Genomic DNA, 11,340 nt, shown 5'->3' with positions numbered 1-11,340 from the left:
TATATTCTGGACAGACATGTCTGCTTACTGTCCAATATACAACATTCCCATCTCCTACCTCTTGCCTTTTCAGAGGTTGTACTCCATTCCTGCAATGCTCTCACTCCTGACCTTTACCTCTCCAAACCTCTAGCTCCAGTCAAAGCTCTGCTCAATGCCAGCTCCCACAAGAGACTTTTCCTGATGGCCCCTGATGACCAGAAAGTAATGCTCCTCCTCCCAAATACATTTTATTAATTTAGTATATAGTTTGCCTTTATGTAACTGGGAGTAAGTTGTGACCCCTCAATAGAATGTAAGTTTTTTGAGGCCTTCCCTCTGCTAATTATTTCCCATTTATCCTATATGGGTAGCTAGGTGGCACAGTGGATAGACTGCTGGACTTGGAGTCAGGAACACTCATCTTCCTGAATTCAAATCTGACTTCAGACACTAGCTGTGTAACTCTAAGCAAGTCACTTAACCCTGTCTGCCTCAGCTTCCTCACCTGTAAAATGAGTTGGAGAAGGAAATAGCAAACCACTCCAGGATCTTTGCCAAGAGAACTCCAAATGGGGTCACAAAGCATCAGACATGACTGAACAACAACAAAATTCATCCTATACACAGCTTGCTTTGTGTGTGTGTATGTACACACACACACACACACACACACACACACACACACACACACACTTTTTTTTTTTTGCTTTTTGTCTCCCCTATCAGATTGTAAACTCCTTGAGGGCAAGAACTGTCTTTTGCCTCTTTTTTCATCCCCAGCACTTATCACAGTGCTTGACACATAGTAGGCATTTAATAAATGTTTATTGTTTGTTGATTGACTGATTGGGAATTGTTTTGTTTTGCTTAGGTATCTCAAACATCTGGTATAGCACCTGAGATATAATAGACCCTTGACAAATACTTGTGGAACTGAACTAAGCTCATTTATCATGGAGAGAGACTAGATAATTAAAATCCAAACACCTCAGGATCATAGATTTGGAGCTGGCAGGGTTCTCAGATGCCATCTAGTCCAATCTCACTTCATAGCCTCACACATGAGGCTAAGACTAGACTAAGGGAGGCTAAGTGACTTGGTTACACCAATAGTAAGCATAAGAAGCTAGACTAAAACCCAGGTCCTATGATACCAAAAATAATAAGCTTTCCTGATGCTTCACTATTCCTAGTATCATTTGTTGTTCAGTTGTTTTAATCGTGTCTAACTGTTCATGACCCCATGTGGGGTTTTCATGGCAAAGATCCTAGAGTGGTTTGCCATTTCCTTCTCCAGCTCGTTTTACAGATGAGGAAACTGAGGCAGACAGAGTTAAGTGCCTTATAGCTAGTAAGTGTTTGAGGCCAGATTTGAGTCTTCCTTACTCCAGGCTCAGCGCTTTATCCACTGTGCCTGGCTGCTTTCCTGGTATCATAGGACCTGGTGAGCCTGAGGTATCTGGATATTAATTATTTAGACTGATGGACAGTGAAATGACCAAAATGACATTATTTGGAGAAAGAAAGCATATCTAAATATGACAATAATCTGGCCTTACTCTCCTAGAGTGAGGCTGGTTACATCTCCCCCTTAGAGTTCTAGAGGTATCCCAAAAGAACTGGGGTGATTCTCAGAAATTCCTTCAGCTCAAGTGCTGATTCTAGTTCATTCTCCTACTGTTGACTAACAGTGATTAGCACCCCAATTCCACTTAACCAATCCATGTCAACTATTTTTTTTTTTTACAGAATGCCTCCTAGTACAGAATGTGCTAATGCTTGGAGATGAGAAATGAAAAGAAATGTATAGAGATGAATACATAGGCAAGTTTGACTAGAAAAGAGTGTGTGTCAGATATGTCTGGAAAGGTTGGCTAGCACCAGACTGTAAAAAGTTTAAAATGGAGTTTGTATTTTATCTTTAGCTACTTGAACAGGGTCATACCATGGCCAGACCTATGCCATAGGAATATTATTTTGGCCGCTATGGGTAGTACCAATTGGAAAGGGAAGAGACTAAAACTAAGCAGTGAGACCACTTAGGAAACCATTGCAATGAACCAAGTAGGATGTAATAAACACCTGATCTAGGGTGGCAGCCACATGAGTGGAGAGAAGGAAATGGATGCAAAAAGTGTTTTGAAGGTAGAATTAAAGAACAAGTGATTATTTATGGAGGAAGGGGAGAAGGGGAGGAAGGAGTCAAGGATCACTCTGAGGTTACAAATCTGGTTGACTAGAAGGATGGTGATGGCCTCAAAAGAGCAGGAATATTTGGAGGATCAGTAGGTTTGAAAGGAAGAGATATTATATTTTAGAGAAGTTTTTGATGTCTACAAGACATCCAGGTACAAAATGTCTAACCTACCAGGCAACTGGAGATACAAGACTGGAGCTCAGAAAGAGATTAGAGCTAAATGCATAGATTAAGCAGTAATCTACATAAAGATGGTAACTGTACCCATGAAAGGTGATGAGATCACTGAATGAAAATATAGAAAGAGAAGAGAAAAGTGCCTAGGATCTAGGGTGGGGTATCACCCATGGTTTAGGTGTTGGGACATGGATGATGATTCAGCAAAGGAAACTAAGACAGAGTGGTCAGACAGGTTAGAGAAGCAGGAGAGAGCTGTGTCATGAAAGCTATGAGAGACAAGAGTATCCAGGAGCATTTGACACTCTCAAAAGCTACAGAGAGGTCTTGCAGAATCAAGAATAGTACTTTGGATTTAGTAATTAAAAGGCTTGGTAACTTGCAGATCGAAAGAGATTGAGTAGAGAGTTAGGTTGTGAGAACCAAAAAAAAACTGGAAAGACCCTCAGTGATTGAAGAATGGGTAAACAAATTATGGTGCATGAATATAATGATTATTGTGTCAAAAAGAATTACAAATAGGAAGACATTAGAGAAACATGGAAAGATTTATATAAAGTAATTTAAGGTAGGTGGCAGCTAGGTGGCACAGTGGATAAAGCCCGGCCCTGAAGTCAGGAGGACCTGAGTTCAAATGTAACCTCAGACCAAACATTTGACACTTACTAGCTGTGTGACCCTCGGCAAGTCACAATTGCCTAAAAAAAAAAAGTGATTCAAGGTGAAGAAAGCAGAGTCAAGATAGCAACAGATAAAAAGACTAAAGCATAACATCATATTTTAACATGATGTTATGACATCATGATGTTAACTAACATCAACATGGGGAAACAACAAAACTCTAGTCCAATATAATGATCAATGTTAATCTTGTGGACTACTCCCAAAATAATCTAACTTTTGTTTTTCATTTAAAAGGGATATTTTATTGATTGATGCCTTCAGTCCTTACATCAGTCATTTTCAACATACCATCCCTTCAGTCTGAACTCTCCCTTGTAACAGATAAAAACAATTTAAGCAAAAACATCTCATAGATTATCTACATCCAAGTTTATTTTGTTTTATTTCATTTTGTTTTAAATAGGAATTTACTTTCAACATGGGTTTGTTTAGTGTTTGATGGTCAGGAAGTATTTATTGTGTCAAAACAAAATGAATCAATTTTTTTAAAAGAAGTAGGAGGAAAGGAATTCAAAGCAACAAAATGTAGATTACTTTTTTTTTTCTAGAAGTTTGGCTAAGAAAGAGAGGAGAGATAAAGGGAAATCTTTTGAGTACATGGTAGGGTCAAGTGAAGGGTTTTGTTTTTTTTTTAACTAAAGAGCATTTATTGTATTCTCTACTAAGCCTTTGAGTTTTGAGGACAAAGTAAAGGGTTTTTTTAAAGCTAGGGGAGACCTGGACATGTTTATAAGCAACAAGAAAAGTTAGTCTTTTAAAAAGGATAGAAAATAATAAAGAGAAAGGATGATCAGAGGGTCAAGCTCAAATCTATCAATTACCAGTCATTTATTAAGTACCTACTATATAGCAGGCACTGTGCTGGTCATTTACAGATATAAAGACAAAAGTAAAAGTCTCTGTCCTTGAGGAACTTACTGTATACAGTACATACAACTTTAGTACATACTTACTATATACTAGATAAATGTGTATATTTATATACATGTACATACATATGTACATGAGTATGTGCATGCATACACACACACACAACATACACACACACACACACACACACACATATATATATATATATATATATATACATACACATATATATGATTTTTAGTGACCCTGGGCAAGTCACCTAACTCTATTTGCCTCAGTTTTCTCATCTGTAAGATGAGCTGAACAAGGAAATGGCAAACTACTCCAGTTTTCTTTGCCCAGAAAACCCCGAATGGGGTCGTGAAGAGTCATACACACCTGAAAACAACTGAACAACAACACTACACACATATATACATATGTATCTAGTACATACATACACATGTGTAGCTAATATACAAAATAGTTAACTAGGTGATTTTAGGGGAAAGCAGCTGGAGGAATCGAGAAAAAATTCATGTAGAAGGTAGCCCTTTAGCTGAGCTTTTGATCAGTCCATCAATTATTTGTTAAACACATATTATGTACCAGGTCATGTCCTAGGTGCTAAGAATATAAATACAAAGAATAAAACAGTTCTTCCTCTCAAGGAACTTACATTCTATCTTGGAAGACAAGTACATATATAAGTATATAAGAATAAAGATAAAGGGAATAATTGAAAATAAGTACAAGATAGCTAAATACAAGGTAATGAGGCAGAGAGGGCAGTGAGAGTTGAGATCAGGAAAGGCTTCCTGTGGAAGGTAGTGTTAACCAGCATTTTGAAGGAAGAGAGAAATTCCATGAAATCAAAGTGAGGGGGCATATGCTTTCTAGACATAATATATGGCCAATAAAAAAGCATTGGATGGAGGATCATGTATGAGAAATAGCAAGAAAGTCAAATTGGCTGAACCATGGGATCATCAAAGGGGAGTAACATAAAATAAGGCTGGAAAGGTAAGTTGAGGCCAGATTGTGAAGGGTTTTAAAGGCTTAACAGAGGAATGACTTCCAGTCAAGCCCAGGTCCCTAATCCATATGTGTAGAATCCTACATGCTTTGGGATTTCTGTGTAGACTCAGCTTTCTGGACTTAGGAAGTTTCATTTGCTTTTTCTTTTGAGATACTTTCTGTGTCTGGCTCCAGACCAAAAGGAGAGATACCTTATAGAATAGAGGAAAGGTAAAGTACACCAGCCTCCTGGCACCCAGAGATGATTTGCTGGCACCAAATTTCATTTGGTTTCTTGCCTAAAAGTGAGGAGGTGACTTCCAGGAGACCTCAGGTCCTATATCTGTTTGGGGAAAGTGACTCATAGTCTGCAAAGCTTGATGGGAATCAGGTTTCCTTTAGAAACAATAAGTTCACTTTTTTTGTCTTTTATTTTTCTTTTTTGCCTATGGGCTCAGAAAGGCCATTTTGAGTACCAAGGAAGATACTTGTTAACTTCTAAGCAAACAGTAATAATCTTTGGTAAACTTTGTGAAATATTCTTTGTTTGTTGCATCTGCATCAGGGCTACCTTCTACATGAATATTTGGGAACAATTTTGGCTAGTGATTTTTACCTTAGCATATGAGACTATATCAAGTTGCATCATATTAAGTTGTCTTTTTCCTGTACGATACTAAGGAAGCAAGCAAAAGACAATGTTTATGCCACCCGAGGACTCCAAGAGGATTGTTCTGGGGTAGAAACATAGACAATGTGTTCAAAACATCCTTGCTGATTTGCTGAGAAAACATAAAAGGGACTAGCCACATTCATGAGAGTGCATCATCATGATTGGCTGAGCAAATTCTCCATGCAGGAGTGGCTGGGCATCTTGCTTTTGGCAGAATCATTATGATGTGTATGGCAGTTCCATGGATGGATAGTGGAACACACATAGCATGTGGTTACTAGTTCCAATCATATGGTGGATAGGAGGCCCTTTGATTGGCTAGGCAGGCATTCAAAAAGAACTAAGACAGCCTCACCCATTCTCTTTGGCCTCACTCTGATAACTTGACTCTTCACTGACAGCATCGAGTCAGAGACAATGCTTAAGGAGAGCTATTTGGAAGGGCCTTCTCCATGGGTCTACATCATTGGCTTCTGCCTTTGTTCTTTTCCATTTTAGGATTGGAGCCTCTGATCTCGTGAGTTTTCAAAAAATCAGGAGGGCAAGTAACTTGGACTTCTGGGCATCCAAGCATCCCTGTATCCCAGGGTCCCATTTTCCCAGCCAGCTCAGCATCTGATGCCCAGAGGGGCAGGGAGAGACCTTGGGACTCAGCTGAGATGAGAAGTCATCTAGTAGTCAACATGCATGTGAACATGAACTTGGTGGGAACAACGTTATGCAGAATCTGTGCTGAGTGATCTTGTACTCCCCAGAGAACAAGGAGGGAGTGTGCCCCCTTGATGTTGAGGGGGAAATGTTTTTACTTTTGTTCTTCTTATATCTTTGAAGTAAGCTAATTTGTGCTAAGTGTCTAAAATGGAATTAAGGTACTACTCATTGACACCTATTGTGGGGGCTTGAACCCCTCAGGATACCCATAAAATCCTGAGGGAGAGATGCAGCAGGTCTTACTCTCCCAACAGGTCTTACTCTGGGAGAGTAAGACCAAAGCATAATGGATACACTAATTATATCTTTTTGCAATTCAATTGACTTTTTTTCTATTAATTTAGATATTATGCCACTGGGTGTATGTACATTTGGCATGTTTTATATCTATGATACCTTTAAACATGATGTGATTTCCCTGTTTAGAGTATAGGGTGTGTTCAGGGAAGACTAGTACCTCTGGTGGGAGGGCTGCTGAAGCCTTTCAGGGTCACTTTCCACCTTTGGTGTCTACCTGTTCCACTTAACTCTTACCTGTGGCTCCAAGAAGCTGTAGCATGAGTAGCAGCTACAGCCCAGTAAACCATTTTGGCACACGGGCTAAACCAGGTTGAGGGTAACCCAGGGGTCTCAAACCCATAGGTGAGTTAGGGGGTGCCTACCCCAAGCATGTGAAGACTTCCCCTGGTAGAATGGGTGGATGAGAACAATTTGTTCCAACAACCATGAAGGCCGTTGAAGCAGGCACTGTGGAGCTTGGTTAGACACCAAAGATGCCAAGGTCATCCACTGCATCTTGAGCCATCACCAGTCATCTTGACTCTGTCCTGCCACTGGAGTGTGACGACTCTGGAAAAGAGTGAGACTGACAATTTTGTGCAACTCTGCCTCACTTAAATCTAATTTACACATGAATCAAAAGACATCACCCATACCATTTTACCATTTTTCCCTATCTCAAAGTCCTGTGCTGACAGGCAAGTGACAAAGCAGCAGGTGTGGAAACACCGGGAGCTCTAGTCACAACCCTGCACACAGGTGGCCCAGTCCATAGGGTCATCTTCTCACTGGAAGCAGCAGTGGGATTTGGCAGTCCCCTCAGTGTCTGAGCAGCCTTTGAAGGCCCACACTGCTCACCTCTTGGTGTGAGGAAGGAGCTAGAAAAGGCACTCTAAAAATTGTCTGCTTACCCAACCTTGGCCTGATTACCGCAGCAGGCAGGGATCCCACCCTGTGGTGGAAACACAAAAAAAATGTAGAAAAACTTCTGCAAAGATGGTTCTACTTACCATAGGTATGTGGAATGTGTGCGCACTTATAGACAACACAAAATCCAGTGGGCCTGAAAGAGAAACAGTTCTTGTTGTGAGAGAACTCAGCAGGTATCGCATCGAAATAACAGCCCTGAGTGACACAAGGCTGGCAAATGAAGGCCAACTTGCTGAAGTTGGAGCAGGATACACCTCTTTCTGGAGTGGCTGCAGTGAAGAGGGGCACCTTGAAGCTGGTGTAGGTTGTGAAATAAAAACTAATCTAGTGAACAGGCTTGTATGCCTACCAAAAGGAGTGAATGACAGACTCATGACAATGCGATTGCCACTTGCTGGAAAATGCCACCATTATCAGTGCCTATGCTCCCACCATGATGAACCCCAATGAGGTTAAAGAAAAATTTTATGAAGATCTAGAGACTCTTATCATCAATGTGCAAAAGAGGACAAGCCTATAATCCTAGGTGACTTTAATGCTAGGAAGGCTCAGACTACCAGACATGGCAAGGAGTCCTTAGGAGGAATGGAGTTGGAAACAGCAACAATAATGGTCACTTACTATTGAAGACTTGTGTATCTCATGACCTTCTCATCACCAACACTGTTTTCCATTTACCTAAATGCAATAAAACCTTATGGATGTACCCTTTCAGCAATCATTGGAGTCTTAATAGACTATGTTATTGTAAGGAGATGAGACAGACAGGATGAGAGAGTGATTAAGGTGCTGAACTGATCATAGACTTATCCTCTCCAAGCTAAATATTCATATTCAACAAAAGTTGTGGTCCCAGGGCAAAATGACTACAAGACTTAATGTCAACAGATTAGAATGCTTCTCTGAACAGGAACAGTTTGTTGCTAACTTGGAGGGAAAGTTGAACCGACACACAGTTGACAACAGTAGAGCAGAAAAGGAGTGGACCAGGTTTCCTTGTATAAAAAAAAAAAGACAAACATAGGAAATTATATTTTATTCTAGAGGTTAATGGAGTCAGAGGAATTTATTTAATAGGAGAGTGGCATGGTCAGCCGTGGACATCAGGAAAATCACTTAAATAACAGTGTGAAGAAGAGATTGGAAATAGCAACTATTTCTGTTCTGGCCAGAAATTCTGAGGTTTTTCCCTTCCCAGACTGATTCTTTCATGAAGGCAAACTAGGCCATCTTTTGCCTCAAATCTTACCTTGCTTTTAATTTTTGAATGGGCCTTGCCTCAGACAAACTGAGATCTGGTAAACAGCTTAGCCTAAAAAGGCCATGGTCTCCTATTGCACCCAGGGCCATTGACAATCATCTCGACTTATATCTTGCCACTGGACTCTGTTGACTATGGAGGAGAGAGACAGGCTGATAACTTTGCACAGCTCTGCCTCACTTAAATTCAGTTCACTCACAAGTCAAGACATCACCCTCCTGATGTCCTTGGTCCTCATCGAGAATGAAGGATGAACAACAACAATCAGTGAGAAATAGATTGGAATGGACAGAGACTTGAAGCAAGGATACCAATTAGGAGGCTATTACAATACTCCAGGTTCAAGGTGATAAGGTCTCTGCCAGGATGGTGACTGAGTGGAGAGAAGTGGACAGTGGAAGAAGATAGGATCAGGTAGATGTACTGTCCTTGGCAAGAAGGGCCATCTCTTAGAAATTAGAGCAAAAGAGTAAACATGAGTAATGATGTAGAAATTCTTGTGTCTAACAGTGTTCTGCACACAATACATATTTTACAAGTGTTTCTTAAATCCAATTTGATCCTCTTGCAGCACAAGAGAGTGGCATGAGTACTGAATTCAAAGTCAGAAGATCTGGGTTCAAATCCTACTTCAGACTCTTACTAGCTGTGTTATGCTTCAAGCTATTGAAGCACTCTCTACAATGCATCTATAAAATTAATGGGATAAACTAGGTAATCCCTAAAGTCCCTCACTACTACAAGTCTGTAACCTAACAAGAGATCCTATGATGATTCCCTAAGACAAGGACAGTATGTGTTATCAGTCCTGTGTTACAAGTGAGGAAATTGAGGTCTAGAGTGATTAAATGACTTGCCAGAGGTCACATGCTATTAAGTGATAGAGCTAGGACTAGCTCCTGTCTTCAGACTACTCATTCTTTCTTCTTGCCACTGTTCCACCATGGGGACAACTATGCAATGATTTCTGATAAATGGATTACACAGCAAACAGACCCCTGACTGTCACTAGTTTGTAATAATTTTTTAAAAAGCAATCCTTTAACCAGTTTCAGTATCAAAATGGTTTACTTACAATCTCTGTTCAATGCGCATTAATGTTCTTAATGTTTAGAGGTCAGAATGCTTCTGTATGTTTCATACTCAAATGTTTGAATAGAGCCTCCATTCTCTACCTCTACATCTACTGCAAAGTTACACCATTTGAGTCTCAGGAGGACCTTTAGACAAAGAAACTTACATAATGAAAAAGGACACTATGGTTGCTCAATTGAGCCTAAAGTCTTCAAGCTTTTTATGGTTACACACTCAGCAAACTAAGAGTGAGGGCATGAGTGGCACCCAGGAACTGTTGCTATGGTAAAACAGGCGATAACCTTTTTTAGTATTCTTCAAGGTTAGTTAGAATTCAGAAGAGGAAAAAAGGTTTCTATAGCATTCTTTAGCTTACAAACTGGTTGTATCCCAAAAGTTTGCTTGGAACTCAGTGTATTTTCCCATAAAAACAAATTCTTTATGGTAATTGGGTTCCTAGGCCAGTCAACCCATAATGTGTCAAACAATAATTCACATTTTTATAGTACTTTGTTAGTTAACAAGCATTTATTAAGTGCCTACTGTGTGCCAGGCATTGTGCTTAAGCTTAGCTGGGAATACAAAGAAAAGCAAAAAAACTATCTCTGTTCTCAAGAAACTCACAGGCTAATGGGGGAGACAACTTTCGAGCAATTATGTACAAACAAGATATATACAGAATAAACTGGAGATACATTTTCCATCACTTCATTATGTAGAAAGCACTTTCCTTTCAAATATATTATAAGATAGGCTATATCAATGACCATTTATTAAGCTCCTACTGGCATATAGCCAGGCACTATACTAGGTAGGAAGGATACAAGGACATAAAGGAACTTGCATTCTGTTTGGTGGAAACAACATGTAGGCTGCTAACTATATACAAGTATTATTATTTCCATTTTACAGATGAGAAAATCACATTTCAGAGATTAAGTGAACTGTCCAAATCCACACAGCATGGATTCATACTCAAATTTTTACTCACTTTAGGTACAAAATTTAAACTGCCGAAGTTATATTTTTTGTATAACATTGATTTTTACGGGAAAATGCATCCGGAGGGGTCCATCCATTCATACAACATGAATGGAAACTAGAGTGCTGGGGGGTGACGGTGTTAGGGTAGGGGAGAGAGTAATGGAGATCTGGGCCACAAATCATTTAGCTCTACACATTTGCATTACTGAAGATACCCATTTAGGTCAATTCCTTGACAAAGGACTGGGAAACACACTTCAGTAGGGGATGAAGTCGCAAACATCATTTGTAAATCAGGACTACACGAGGGAAGATAAAATCTTTGTAGCAACAAACAGTTTGGTTATTTGCCTTTTTAAGATCCAAAAGCAAAAGGCAATTTTATCTGTGTTTTCCTGCAAAAAGTATGGCAAGTACCTAGGTTTCTGACTCATGTTCCCAAGACTATGAAATTATGATGTCTGGAAAGATGGCAGCAAAGTTGCATGGAGGAGGGGAAAAGATTACCAAGTCTTCCTAGTT

This window comes from Phascolarctos cinereus, unplaced genomic scaffold (genome assembly GCF_003287225.1).
Source record: "Phascolarctos cinereus isolate Bilbo 61053 unplaced genomic scaffold, phaCin_HiC Scaffold_7;HRSCAF=346, whole genome shotgun sequence".
Classification (NCBI taxonomy): domain Eukaryota; kingdom Metazoa; phylum Chordata; class Mammalia; order Diprotodontia; family Phascolarctidae; genus Phascolarctos; species Phascolarctos cinereus.
Note: the sequence above shows the minus strand (reverse complement) of the source record.